Here is a 13,180-nt window from a genome sequence, read left to right on the forward strand (position 1 = left end):
TTGCATGTGATATTAGTGATATTGTTCAATAATTTCCACACTCTGTTTGAGCACCTTTCTTTGGAATGGACACATATATGGATTTCTTCCAGGAGGTTGGCCAGGTAAGCTTTTATCCAATTTCTTGGCATAGACAGTGAGTGCTTCCTGTGTTGTGTCCATTTGTTGAAACATCTCACTTGGTAGTCTGTCATCTCCTGGAGCCTTGTTTTTTTCAGTGCCTTTAGTGTACCTTGGACTTTTTTTCATCAATACCACCAGCTATTGACATATGTTACTTCCTGAAATGGTTGAACATTGACCAATTCTTTTTGGTACAGTGACTCTGTGTATTCCTTCCATCTTGTTTTGATGCTTCCTACCTCATTCAGTGTTTTGTCTGTAGAATCCTTCAATATTGCAATATGAGGTTTGATTTTTTCTTCAGTTCTACCAGCTTGAGAAATACTAAGTATGTTCTTCCCTTTTGGTAATCTAACTCCAGGTTTTTGCACATTTTTTTTTTGGTAATACTTTACTTAGTCTTCTTGAGCTGCCCTTCAAACTCTTCTGTCCAGCTCTTTTAAGTCATAATTTCTTCTGTTTGCTTTAGCAAGTTTACATTCAAAAGCAAGTTTCAGAGTCTTCTGGCATCCATTTTTGTCTTTGGTTTCTTTCCTACCTTTATAATGACCTTTTGCTTTCTTCATGTATGATACCTTTGATGTCATTCCACAACTCATCTGGTCTGCTATCATCACTGCTCAATGCATCATATCTATTCTTGAGATGTTGTCTAAACTCAGATGATATACTCAAGGTCATACCTCAGCTCTCATGGACTTGCTTTAATTTTCGTCAGCTTCAACTTGCATATGAAAATTGATGGTCTGTTCCATAGTTGGCCTCTGGCCTCGTTTTGACTGATGATGTTGAGCTTCTCCGTCATCTCTTTCTACAGATGTAGTCCATTTGATCCTTGTGTATTCCATCTGGCAAGGTTGATGAGTATAGTCATGCTGTTGAAAAAAGGTATTTGTGATGAATAAGCCATTGGTCTTGCAAAATTCTGTCATGCAATCTCCAGCATTGTTTCTAGCATCAAGGCCATATTTTCCAACTACTGATCCTTCTTCTTTGTTCCCAGCTTTCACATTCCAATCACTAGTAATTATCAATCCATCTTGATTGCATGTTTGATCAATTTCAGACTGCAGAAATTGATAAAAAGTCTTCAATTTCTTTATGTTTGACATTAGTGTTTGGTGTGTAAATTTGAATTATAGTCCTATTAACTGGTCTTCCTTATAGAAGTATGTACATTATCCTATTGCCAGCAGCATTACACTTCAGGATAGATCTTGAAATGTTCTTTTTGACGATGAATCCAATGCCATTCCTCTTCAGTTTGTCATTCCTGGCATATGATTGTCCAATCCAAAATGTCCAATAGCAGTCCATTTCAGCTCACTAATACCTAGGATATCAATCTTTGTGTTCTGTTTTATTTTTGATGACTTCCAATTTTCCCAGATTCACACTTTATATATTCCACGTTTCTGTTATTAATGGATATTGTAGCTATTTTCATTTTGAGTCATGCCACATCAGCAAATGAAGGCTCTGAAAACTTTACTCCTCCACATCATTAATGTCAATTCTACTTTGAGGAGGCAACTCTTCCCAGTTGTATTTTGAGTGCTTTCCAACCCGAGCGATTTATCTTCCAGCACTTTAACAGACAATATTCAGCTGCTATTCATAAGTTTTTCACTGGCCAAAATCTTTAGAAGTAGATCACTAGGTCTTTCTTCCTAGTGTGTCCTAGTCTGGAAACTCCAATGAAACCTGTCCTCCACAGGTGACCCTACTGGTGTTTGAAATACCAGTGGCATAGCTTCCAGCACCACAGCAACATAGAAGCCATCATAGTTCAACAAACTGACAGATGAATGGTGGAAGAACAGAGTAGAGAACCTAAAATACACCCACAAGTACACGGTTGATTGATGTTCAAACAAGGTGCAAAAGCAATTCAGTCTTTTCAACAAAGAAAATAAATAAATTTAGTTTTCAAAAAATCTTTTCAATAAAGAATGCTGAACTATTGGCTACTCATATGCAAAAAAGTAAACATCATTCCAAACCTTTCATAACATAAAAATTAGCCCAGAATGGATGATAAGCCAAACCAACTACCATCGAGTCAATTCTGACTCATAGCAACCCTTTAGGACAGAGTAGAACTGCCCCATAGGGTTTCCAAAGCTGTAAATCTTTACGGAAGCAGACAGCTTCATTTTTCTCCCATGGAGTGGCTGGTGGATTCGAACTGCCAACTTTTGATTAGCAGCCTAATGCTTTAACCACTGTGCCACCAAAGCTCCTTAAAATGACTAGTAGAACTCATTGCCATTGAGTTGATTCTGATTCATAGCAACCCCCATTAGGTTTCCAAGGCTGTAAATCTTTACAGAAGTAGATTGCCTTATCTTGCTCCTGCGGAGAGCCTGATTGGTTCCAACAACCTACTTTTTGGTTAGCAGCCCAAAGCCTTAACCACAGCACCACTGGAACTCTTTAAAATGATTATTAGATAAATTAAAAGCTAAAACTAAAAAAGTTCTTGAAGAAAATAAAGGAGAAAATCTTTGTGAATTTGGGATAAGTGAAGATTTCTCAGACACACCACCAAAGCATAATCAAGGCAAGAAAAATTAGTAAATTAGGCTTTGTTAAAGTTAAGAACTCCTTGAAAGACATTGTATGAAAATATAAATATTGGGGAAAGTATTTGCCAATCACTTATTTGCCAAAGCACTTATATTCAGAATATGTGAAGAGCTCTCAAAATTCAACAACTAAGAAAACAACAAACAAAAAAAAATATTTTTTAAATGCGCAAAAGATTTGAAACATACTTCATCAAAGAATATATATGAATGGCAAATATATACAAGAAAATATGCTCAACATCAGCAGTGATCAGAGAAATGCAAATTAATAATATAATGGCATATCACTAGTCATCTATTAGAATAGCTAAAATAAAAAATACTAACAATACCAGCTGTTGGTGAGGATGTAGAGCAACTAAAATTCTTAAACATTTTTAGTGGGTTAAGAAAAATGGTATAGCCATTCTATAAAACAGCTTGACAGTTTCTTTTAAAGTTAAACATACACTTGAGAAATGAAAACTTATGCTCATACCAGTACATAAATGTTTATCGCACCATTATTCAACATTGTCCAAAACTGGAAACAATGCAGATGTCCTTCAGCAGTTAAGGGATAGACAAACTGTAGTACAGCCATACAATGAAATTCTACTTAGCGATGAAAAGTATGAACTATTGATATGTGCAACAATGTGGATTAATCTCAGAATAATTAGGCTGAGCAAAAAAGCCAGACTAGAGGAAAAAAGTGACACATACCATATGGTTCCATTTATATAAAATTCTAGAAAATTCAAACTAATCTATAGTGACAAATAAGATCACTGTAGGAAGGAGGGATTACAAAGAAGCATGAGGAAATTTTGGGTGTGATTAGCTTGATTGTGAAGATGATTTCACAGATAACATAAATTAAAACTCATTCAATAGTACTCTTCAACATGTGTAACTTATTTTATGTGAATTATACTTCAAGAAAGCTGTTAAAAAAAAGTATCCAGATGATTCAAATGCACAGCTAAATTTGAGAACAACAGGAACACATATATTATCATCTTAAGTCCTTTAGCCTTTGGCTTAGAGGTTGGGCTGCCATTAACCCAAGAAGGGTTTTTTATTGTCCAGATTCCAGACCTGTTACAAATCTGAAACTTACAGGATAACTGGAGAATGAGCATACAAATCATCAGATTATTTCATTTTAGTAGTCCCAGGACCTTTATTTTAAGCCTCAGGGAAGTACGAGATAAAAATTACTAATCAGAAATGAAAAACACAGCAAGAGAATCAAGCCTTTAAGCTTCCAGGGCTATATAAATCACCCACAGTGCAGAGATGAATTTGGATGTGGTAATTGGTGAAATTGCTCTAGCCATCCGTCATACACTCAGCTTCTGTACTACCCTTATTTTGTTACGAGTTTGTTAGTTGAACCCATTCCATTTTCTGCTTCTCTCTCCTTTGACCTGATCTGCAGGGCTTCCAAGACAGGTACATGATTGTATTGAAGGAATTACTAACTTTGATATGTTATTCAAGACTTTCTAAAATAAGTGTCTTTCCCCCTTTCCTCTCAATAACTCAAACAAGACATTCTATAAAAGATCTAAAATTGGCTGAATAAAATTGATCTATTCATTGTGCCCAGTTTTGCCTAAAAAGAAACCAAACTCACTGCCGTCGAGTTGTTTCTGAGTCATAGCGACCCCTCCTTAGGTTTCCGAGGTGGTATCTCTATGGAAGTAGATTGCCCAATCTTCCTTCCCAAGAGTGGCTGGTGGGGTTGAACTACCAGCCTTCTGGTTAGCAGTCAAATGCTTTAGGCACGGTGCTACCAGAACTCAGTTTTGCCTAGAGGCAAGATAATGAGCTAGAATAGCGTATTTTCACCTTGGATGTGTACATACATCATTGGATAATCCTGTCAAAATGCAGATTTTAAGCCAGTAGAATGGGCTTGGACTCAAGATTTTGCACTTGCAACTACCTTCTGGGTGAAGGAGCTCTGGTAGTGTAGTGCCTAAGGCACTTGATTGCTAACCAGAAGGCTGGCAGTTCAAACCCACCAGGTACTCCTCAGAAGGAAGGTTGGGCAATCTACTTCCGTAGTGATACTGGCTTGGAAACTCAAGGAGGGGTCGCTATGAGTTGGGTCCAACTTGATGGCACATAACAACAACAACAACTCTTCTGGGCGATACTGATGCTGCTGGTTGGAATTGCTAGGCTAGACGACCACTCAAAGTCCTTTCATTCCTGGGACACTATGCAGCAATACTGACTGTAGTAGGGAAGAGGTCGTTTAGGCCAAAGGAAACAACATTGAGTTAGCACTGCCTTTGATTATACTGTGCAAGTTATGAACCCCTTGCCTTATATAAATGTTTATACAACTGGTAAAGAGAAGGATTTATTTTGTTGTTTATAGTTCAGAACATTTTTTAAAAAAAAAGTTGCTGATTGAATTTATTTGTATCTTTATCTGAAAAGGACTTGCAATAGATAGAATGGTTTTTATAGACTATATTTAGTCAATCCAACTTAAGCCACTTTATCATCGTTGCTTCCAAGCATCTCTTGTGTGTGCTCACTTTCTTTCTTTTTTTCCCAAAGATTTATAATGTCAAGTCTGAAACTCTGATGCATAGTATACTACGCAGCTGATGTTTTCAATTCTTATGACAAATGGGCTGGTTTCTCTCCCAGATACTAAAAGGATTATATTGCATGTCCTGAATTTTCCTCTTTTTGAGACAAAGACAGCCTTGGTAACAGCAGCAGTTGACTCAAATGATTTAGAGTGATAGTATAACCTTTTGGAAAGACTCTCAGGAGAGTACTGAGGCACGACTATGATTCTCCCCAGGGAAGTTGGCTACAGCCCTTGGGTGGGTCTTCCTCACTCACTTCTTACTTTCTTCTTCCCTACTTTGTAAATCAAACTATATGACTTTTTACCAAAGCAAATTCTTGATTTTGGAAAGGGACAGAGACATTTAGTTTTGCCTAAAACTGACACATTTAAACAAACACATCTCAAATATGCATAAATTTGCAATTTAAACAAAGCATTTTTGATGTGTTTAAAAACAGGCCAGTGTATATTTTCATCGAAAATCCTTATTATGAGTAATTTTCCATCTCAGTTTACCTTGCTATTTAAATCAGTTCATTGTGATTTTCAATGAAAATAACCGAGAAAAATGTATCCTTCAAGACTAAAAGTAAATCCATATTCATAACTCTGTATTCCTTGTCCAGAATTTCTTATTAAGTGATTACAAGAGCAATTTTCTGTCTTTCAAGTTAATTTCTGCAGAAGAATTTGAGTCACCACTGGAATGAATGTGGTAATGAGAGCAGTTCTGTCAACAATACGTGACACGAGGGAGGGGTGCCTTGAAGCTGGGCTGTCTGGACTATGGTTTTGGATGGGGTTTGGGATTTTTGTTGTTGCCAGAAAACTCAAAGTTCAAAGAGAGTAGAAAAGCATATTGATTAGCTCTGGACTGGTCAAAGACTAGATTTATATCTGAATTTAACTAATGTTTTACATATGGGCTCCTTCATGTTTAAAAGCTCTTGTACCCCTGGTTATTTAAAGACTAGGGCCAGCTGAAAGCAATTCTTCTTCTTGTCTTCTCGCCTCCAAATCACTCAAAATACCACGGTAAATAGGTATTAAATCTCTAGGAACAAAGAGGAGTGTGGCTAGCCCAAATGACCTATGATTTCTAACATCCTTGTTGGCGCCACAAAATCTCTGTGGCTTCTTTTTTTCCAAAAATCTCCTATTCCAGAGACCACTTTGTGGGAATTTCTAGAGAGCTAAACTGACCACTTGTCTACACCCCAATTCACCTCTCTTTTACACCCAGTTTATCAGAGATATTTGGATCTGTTGGTGTGAATTTGAGCCCCATCAGCTAATTTCCATTTTTTTAAAAATAATGTTGCTAACATTTATTGAATGAATTGTGTCAAACACTTTACACATATTATCATATTTAATCCCTATGTTATCCACTTTACAGGTAAGGAAATTGAGAGTCAGGCAGCTTATGTAATTTGCCCAAGTCCTACACTAGCTCACTGCCCTCAATTCAATTTCGACTCACAGCAACCCCTCTGTGGATTTCCGAGGCGGTATCACTACAGATGTAGATTGCCCAACCTTCCTTCTGAGGAGTGGCTAGTGGGTTTGAACCGATAGCCTTCTGGTTAGTAGTCAAATGCCTTAGGCACTATGCCACAGAGCTCTGAAGTCTTACACTAGGTAATATCAAGTCCAAGATCTAAAATACAGGCAAGGTAACCCCAGATCATATGCTTTTAATCATTGTGGTATCCTGCTTCTCTCATCCATAGATTCTTCTACTCCTCAGGAACTAAGGAAGTTGGGAAAAGGGACAAGAATATGGACTCTAATAAAATTGCTTTGAAGCTTCATAGCCATCCATTCAACTGTGTCTCCTCCTGCTCAGATCTTTCACAGTCATGCTTTTAATTAAAGATCATAACATCAATCCATAGCAGACACCTTTTTCTTTCACATTCCACCTCACACTAATTCACAGGGTGGGACTTCTGTAGGTGTTTTGTATTTTAAAAAATGATCACAACTGAGTGGGCTCCAAATTGGGTCAACAAGATTCTCTCTACTGGAAATTGGAAATTGGGAATGAGAGAAGGAAAGTTAGTTTTTGGTGTGATTGTTGTTAATTGCCATCGAGTGAATTCCAACTCCTGGCAACCCCATCTGTGTAGAGTAGAGCTGTACTCCACAGGGCTTTCAAGGCTGTGAACTTCTGGAAGCAAATCAGCAGGCCTGTCTTCTGAGGCACCTTTGTGTGGGTTCAAAATGTTAACACTTAGCTGAGTGCTTAACCATTTGCCCACCAAAGGACTCCTCACTGATGTGATTAGAACTGTAAAATGCATGCTTAATGTAACATGCTGACTCAGAAACTGTGATGAAGGCATTTTCTTCCACAACAACTCAGTGAGTGAGCGAGAGAGAATATGAAGAATATAAAGTAGGCACACAGAAAAGCTGAGGTCAGACATGGGATTATTTTTTTATTTTTTATTTTTTTATTGTGATTTGGGTGAAAATTTACAGAGCAAATTCACTTTCCATACAGCAGTTCACATACACTTTGTCTCATGACATTGACCACAATTTACCACAATGCAACAGCTCCCTTCCCACTTTCTCCTGATATTTACCTCTTCCCTGTGTCCATCCCTCCATATCCTCCTGCCCCCTGAGCTGTCTCCCTGTGCAGAAGGCAGCCCTTCTATTCTCCCGTGATTGTTCTCTCCAAGGAGTGTATCTACCTCAGGTAAATGTTCAACTCATATGCTTGTCTTTTGTTTGGCTGGAAACCACAGGTGTGGGTTCAATTCCAGACCTGAAGGGTAGCTAGGGGCCATAGTCTCAGTGGTTCCACCAGACTCTATCAGACCAGCAAACCTGGTCCCATTTTTTTTTTTTTTTTTTGCAAATGATTTTGAGTTTTGTTCCACATTGTTCTCCCTCTCTATCCAGGATCTTCTACATAGATCCCCCTCTGAGTGGTTGACAGTGGTAGCCGGGCACCATCTAGTTCTTCTGGTCTCATTGTCATATAGGCTGCGGGTCACATGGTGTACCAGTCTCTAGGGCTAATTGTTTCCATGAATCTTCGGATTTCTTCATTCTTCTTTGCTCTGGGCAAGAAGAGACCCATCATTGCATCTAGAGGGCTGCTTGTGAGCTTTTACGATCCCAGTCACTACTCGCCAAAATAGGAGATGGTACAATGTTTTGGGTAATATGTTATGCCAATTGAGCTTGATTTCCCCTGTGACTATGGTCCCGAGCCCACAGATTCAACTACTCAGTCCCTCTGGGTAGCTGGTTGTGACCAAGAAGTGACTATAACCTTCTCCCTCAGACAAGGGACTTTTAGTTAGCTTTATACTACATGAGAAACCTGTCATTCCCAAGCCATTCTCATTACCTTAAAAATACTCTTCTTTTAGGGTTGTTGTTGTTGTTTGCAGTCGAGTTGGCCCCGACTCATAGCGAACCCCTCCTTGGGTTTCTGAGGCAGTATCACTACGGAAGTAGGATTGCCCAACCTTCCTTCCGAGGAGTGGCTGGTGGGTTTGAACCGCCAGCCTTCTGGTGAGCAGTCAAGTGCCTTAGGCACTATGCTAGACACATATTAACTTGAGTGAGAGAAAAAAAAGAAAAAGATAGTGGAACAGTGGTGGATGAGGGGTTTCAAAATATTCTTAAAAGTCTAAAAAAACGAAAAAGAAAGAAACCAAACTCACTGCTGTCAAGTCGGATCCAACTCATAGTGACCCCTCCTTGGGTTTCCGAGGCAGTATCACTACGGAAGTAGACTGCCCTATCTTCCTTCTGAGGAGTGGCTGGTGGGTTTGAACTGCCAGCCTTCTGGTTAGCAGTCAAAAGCCTTGAGCACTGTGCCACCAGAACTCCCTAAAAAGCCAAAAGCAATGGAAATGGGGATGTATAAAAGTAAGGGAGAAGTAGCCTTAGGTACAGGGAGAGTTAACTCAGTCAGAACCTGGAAAGTGTTTGGATGAAAAAAATAGCAAGATGTGAAGGCAAAGAAATGGGTTAAAACTAGAGGACTGATAGTATATAGAAGTCTTTTCTTCATACTCACAAACACCAAACCAAACCAAACTCACTGCCGTGGAGTCGGATCCGACTCATAGCGACCCCTCCTTGGGTTGTTGTTGTTGTTAAACATATACCCAAATAAGAACAACAACAAACCATTCTTCTTTTGCTTAAGCTTGTTGTTATGGATTGAATTGTGTCCTCCCTAAATGTTGCTTAGGTACCGTCAGGTTGGTTCCAACTCATAGTGACCCTCTGTACAACAGAATGAAACCCTGCCTAGCCCTGAGTCATACTCACAGTGGTTGCTGTAACTGAGCTCATGATTGCAGCCACTAGATCAATCCATCTCCCCCTTTTCACTGACCCTCTATCAAGCATGATAGCCTTCTCCAGGGACTGGGCCTTTCTGATAATTTGACCAAAGTACATGTTTGTAAATCCTAACTTTTATGTCTATGGTCATAATTTCATTTGAGAACGAGTTGTCTTTGTTATGTTAATGAGGCAGGATGAGTGTAAGGTGTGTCTTGAGTCAGTATCTTTTGAGATGTAAAGGAGGCCAAGCAAGCAAGCAAGCAAGCAGAGATGAGGGGAAGATAGATGCCAAGACACAAGAAACCAGAAAATAGAAGCTGAAGAGATAAGGACCTTCCCCCCAGAGCCCACAGAGAGAGAAAGCCTTCCCCTAGAGCCAGTGCTCTGAATTTGGACTTTTAGTACTGTCTCCCTCCTTGGGTTTCTGAGACGGTTTCTTTGCAGAAGTAGATTGCTCAATTTTCCTTCTGAGGAGTGGCTGGTGGGTTTGAACCACCAGCCTTCTGGTTAGCAGTCAAATGCCTTACCAAAACCTTTTGGACTGCTAACCAGAAGGCTGATGTTTCAAACCCACCAGCCACTCCTCAGAAGGAAGATTGGGCAATCTACTTCTGCAGAAAAACTGCCTTAGAAACCCAGGGAGGGGTCGCTAAGGATCAGAACTGACTCAGCAGCAGTGAGTTTGGTTTTTATTTTTTGTAAACTGAGAAAACAAATTTTTGTTTGTTAAAGACATCTACTTGTAGTATTTCTGTTATAGCAGCACTAGATAACTAAGACACTGGTCCAAGTTGACTTCTGCTCCTTGTAATTAAATCCTTATTAATGCTTATTCAAATTCCTACAAGACATAGGAATTATCCTGTGTCTCCCTGGAGCCCAAACAGAAGATTCTGCAGTCAATCAATACTTTTGTGCTCTGTTCTTGCTCTAGTCTAGTCCAAACCCACTTAGCTCAAGGCTTGATTCAATTATTTAATTGTATTGCCTGAGTCCAGGCTCTTTCCTCTCCTGTTCAACTTGCATGAGATAATCTTACAAAACTTTGTCTTTCCCATGTGTCACTTTTCAGCTTCAAAAATCTCCAGTGGCTCACTAACCCCTAATTGTGTCTCATGGAACATGACAAGAGACATTATATGATAAAAAAGGTTTCTGTGGTCCAAGAACTTGGGAAGCCCCCTCTCAACTTTGCCACATGTATAAGACACTAAAGACTTTGGGAAATTCTACTGTAATCACCCCCATCAACTTCTCCAAAAAACCCAGCTTGAATTTTATTCAATGTTTCCTTTCTTAGTATAATGCTTGAAGCATATGGGGAAATATCTACAGGATTAGGGCCAAACTTATTTTACTGACATTAAAGTCTTCTGCTTGTCTGCTCCATATATAACTTACCTGATTCGATTGACCATTTTTACCTCAACTGTGGCCAGATGACCCTCTTTCTTAGGTCTTGTGCTTTCTCAGCTCTGTGCCTTTGCTACAATGTTCTCTCCAGCTGGACTGCTCCTTCCCACCCTGCCTGCAAGCTCTACTTTCTCTGGGGGGTATTCCCAGACCACCAAATTCCACATTATACTAATATTTCTCTCACTTCCTAAAACCCTTGTGATCTAAACCATATAGTCAGCATTTAATCATACATACCCCTGTGTTTTTCTTTAATTCTTTCATAGTGGTACGTCTTTTCAACCCAAGAAGTCTGCAAGCTTCTTAAAGGTAGAAAACAAATCTTTCTTCCAAAATATCTAGACCAATGGTGCAAAAATATATTTATATTTATATTTTTTTAAGAAAAAGGAGCCCTGATGGCAAAGTGGTTAAGTGCTTGGTTGCTAACCAAAACATTGGTAGTTCGAACCTCTGGCCACCTTGTGGGAGAAAGATGTGGCAGCCTGCTTCTGTAAAGATTTATAGCCTTCAGTACAGAATAGAGGACCTCCTGAGACTATCAACCTGACATGCTCTTTAAACCTAGAACTGAGCCTATCTCCTGAGATCACCTTTTAATGAAATAGCAGAGAGACACGCAAAATACAAGTTATTACCTGTAAGATCAGTGCCCTAAAAACCATCATCAGTATGAGTCCAAAAGATCAACAACTTCTCAAAAGCAAAGATGAAAAAATAAGTGGGCAGGGAAACCACACTACTGGAAAGAGAACAAACATAACACAAAGAGAATGGTGATACATTGTGATAAATATAGCTAATGTCACTGAATTATTTGTGTGGAAATTGTCAAATGGGAACCTAACTTGCTGTATAAACTTTAACCAGAAATTCTATAAAATATTATTTTAAGAAAATATTTACAGCCTTGGAAACCCTATGGGGCAGTTCTACTCTGTCCTATAGGATCTCATGAGTCAGAATTGACTCAGCAGCAATAGTTTGGCTTTGGATATTTTTAAGAATTGAACTGAGCCAACTCCCTGACTTAGAATGGCAAACTCTATTTGCTAGGAATAGCCTGCCCTTGCCATCTAGAGGCAAGGAAGTTCAATGCTTAATGCCAGGCTTCTGAAGAACACAAGATAGAAGCAGGGATGTTTAGTGATTAGTGTTAGGCTTTCTCTGAATAACACAACAACAGCTGAATGCTTGGGGAAGAGTTACTCCCACCCGGACAGGGTCCTCTTGAATTCAGAACTTTAAAGGACTCTTTCTTTATCTGCTTGTAAAGAATGGAGGTCAGCATACCTAAAAACCAGGGCTTCGAACTGATTCAAACTGGTTCAGTGGGGCTGACAAAGTGAAATTGGAACAGACTTGAATTTTTAAAAGTTGGGTGAATCAGAACAATCACTAGAATGGGAAAAATTACAGGTGGAAGCTCTGGAACGAAAGACTTGGAAGGAGTGTAGAGAGCCCCTTCAGGATCCTGGTGTGTGACATTGGCTTATGGCCAGGACTGTGAAGAATTATGCACATCCAAAGCAGTGCGGTCGGCTGCCATCTTTGAGTTGGGGTTGTCTGTTTTCAACTTTGCCGGTCAACAAGGGCAATGCACATACTGCCCTTGTTTTCAGAAGGAGATTAAATTTCTAGCAGGGCTTGGACCTGTAATTTTTCCCATTCCATTGGTCATAGCTGAAACTCCTGGTTTGAAGTCCTGCTAAGAATAGGGGTTGTGCAGATAACCTTGTCACAGGATTCAGTGTTTGGAAATACCTTAAACACTCTTCTATATAAAAATTGGTTAAATCGACCATGGTATATTTATAACACAAAATCATATATACTATTAGGTGCCACTGAGTTGGTTCCAACTCATAGCAACCCTATGCACAACAGAAGGAAACACTGCCGGGTCCTGCACCATTCTCACAATCATTGCTGTGTTTCAGCCCATTGTTGCAGCCACTGTGTCATCCGTCTCATTGAAGGTCTTCCTCTTTTCGCTGACCCTCTGCTTTAGCAAGCATGATGTCCTTCTCTAGGGATCAATCCCTGCTGGTAATGTGTCCATAGCACATGAGACAAAGTCTCTTCATCCTCCCTTCTAGGAGCAATCTGGCTATACTCCATCTAAGACAGATTTTTTTTTTTTTTT

The sequence above is a fragment of the Orycteropus afer genome, unplaced genomic scaffold, assembly GCF_000298275.1.
Source record: "Orycteropus afer afer isolate SDZICR_OR568_19922 unplaced genomic scaffold, OryAfe1.0 scaffold00344, whole genome shotgun sequence".
Classification (NCBI taxonomy): domain Eukaryota; kingdom Metazoa; phylum Chordata; class Mammalia; order Tubulidentata; family Orycteropodidae; genus Orycteropus; species Orycteropus afer.